The 2,137-nt window shown below is 41.1% G+C and overlaps 1 non-coding gene across 1 annotated transcript; it reads left to right on the top strand.

The window, feature by feature from the left end:
* The first annotated feature begins 1,382 nt into the window (after positions 1 to 1,382).
* LOC112753796 (small nucleolar RNA R71) lies at positions 1,383 to 1,490 on the top strand. The gene has a single exon (XR_003178162.1). It is a non-coding gene; the product is annotated as a small nucleolar RNA R71 (small nucleolar RNA).
* Positions 1,491 to 2,137: the final 647 nt, after the last annotated feature.

Below are 2,137 nucleotides of genomic sequence, written 5' to 3'. Positions count from 1 at the left end.
ATCCTCATCCTTCCCAGTATCAAGGATTATGAAATCAGCAGGGATGTAAAGGCCTTCAACCTTTACTAACACGTCCTCTACTTGTCCATAAGCCTGTTTTCTTGAATTGTCTGCCATCTCTAATGAGATTTTAGTAGCTTGCACCCCAAAGATTCCCAGTTTCTCTATTACAGAGAGGGGCATGAGGTTTATCCCTGAACCAAGGTCACATAGGGCCTTTTCAAAGATCATGTTGCCTATGGTACAAGGTATTACGAACTTTCCAGGATCCTGTTTCTTCTGAGGCAATGTCAGTTGATCCAAATCACTTAGTTCATTGGTGAACAAGGGAGGTTCATCTTCCCAAGTCTCAATACCAAATAATTTGGCATTCAGCTTCATGATTGTACCAAGGTACTTGGTAACTTGCTCTTCAGTAACATCCTCATTCTCTTCAGAAGATGAATACTCGTCAGAGCTCATGAAGGGCATATGGAGGTTCAATGGAATCTCTATGGTCTCTAGATGAGTCTCAGATTCCTTTGGTTCCTCAAAGGGAAACTCCTTATTGATCACTGGACGTCCCAGGAGGTCTTCCTCACTGGGATTTACGCCCTCCCCTTCCTCTCCAGGTTCGGCCGTGTTGACTATGTCAATGGCCTTGCACTCTCCTTTTGGATTTTCTTCTGTATTGCTTGGGAGACTACTAAGAGGGATTTCAGTGATCCTTTTACTCAGCTGGCCCACTTGTGCCTCCAAATTTCTAATGGAGGACCTTGTTTCATTCATGAAACTTACAGTGGCCTTAGATAGATCAGAGACTAAGTTTGCTAAATTAGAGGTATTTTGTTCAGAGTTCTCTGTCTATTGCTGAGTGGATGATGGAAAAGGTTTACTATTGTTAAACCTATTTCTTCCACCATTATTAAAGCCTTGTTGAGGCTTTTGTTGATCCTTCCATGAGAGATTTGGGTGATTTCTCCATGAGGGTTATAGGTGTTTCCATAAGGTTCACCCATGTAATTCACCTCTGCTATTGCAGGGTTTTCAGGATCATAAGCTTCTTCTTTAGAAGATGCCTCTTGAGTACTGTTGGATGCAGCTTGCATTCCATTCAGACTCTGAGAAATCATATTGACTTGCTGAGTCAATATTTTATTCTGAGCCAATATGGCATTCAGAGTATCAATTTCAAGAACTCCCTTCTTCATAGGCGTCCCATTACTCACATGATTCCTCTCAGAAGTGTACATGAACTGATTATTAGCAACCATGTCAATGAGTTCTTGAGCTTCTGCAGGAATTTTCTTTAGGTGAATGGATCCACCTGCAGAAGTATCCAATGACATCTTAGCTAATTCAGACAGACCATCATAGAATATATCCAGGATGGTCCATTCTGAAAGCATGTCAGAAGGACACTTTTTGGTCAGTCCTTTGTATCTCTCCCAAGCTTCATAGAGGGATTCACCTTCTTTCTGTCTGAAGGTCTGAACATCCACTCTAAGCTTACTCAGCTTTTGAGGAGGAAAGAACTTGGCTAAGAAAGCCTTGACCAGCTTATCCCAAGAGTTCAGGCTATCCTTAGGTTGAGAGTCCAACCATACTCTAGCTCTGTCTCTTACAGCAAAAGGGAAAAGCATGAGCCTGTAGACTTCAGGATCTACTCCATTAGTCTTAACAGTATCACATATCTGCAAGAATTCAGTTAAGAACTGAAAAGGATCTTCAGATGGAAGTCCATGAAACTTGCAGTTCTGCTGCATCAGAGAAACTAATTGAGGTTTAAGCTCAAAATTGTTTGCTCCAATGGCAGGAATGGAGATGCTTCTTCCATGTAAATTGGAATTAGGTGCAATAAAGTCACCAAGCATCCTCCTTGCATTATTATTATTTTCGGCTGCCATCTCCTCTTCTTGTTCGAAAATTTCTGAAAGGTGCTTGCTGGATTGTTGTAATTTAGCTTCTTTTAGTTTCCTCTTCAGAGTCCTTTCAGATTCTAGATCTACTTCTACAAGAATGTTCTTGTCCTTGCTCCTGCTCATATGAAAAAGAGGGACAGAAAAATAATAATAATAGGGGTCCTTTTCACCACAGTATAGAGGTCCCTGTGTGAGTAGAAGAAAAGAAGAAGAAAAAAATTCGAACACAGATGGAG

Source organism: Arachis hypogaea, chromosome 15 (assembly GCF_003086295.3).
Source record: "Arachis hypogaea cultivar Tifrunner chromosome 15, arahy.Tifrunner.gnm2.J5K5, whole genome shotgun sequence".
Taxonomy (NCBI): Eukaryota; Viridiplantae; Streptophyta; class Magnoliopsida; order Fabales; family Fabaceae; genus Arachis; species Arachis hypogaea.
This window is presented reverse-complemented; position numbering and strand designations above follow the sequence as displayed.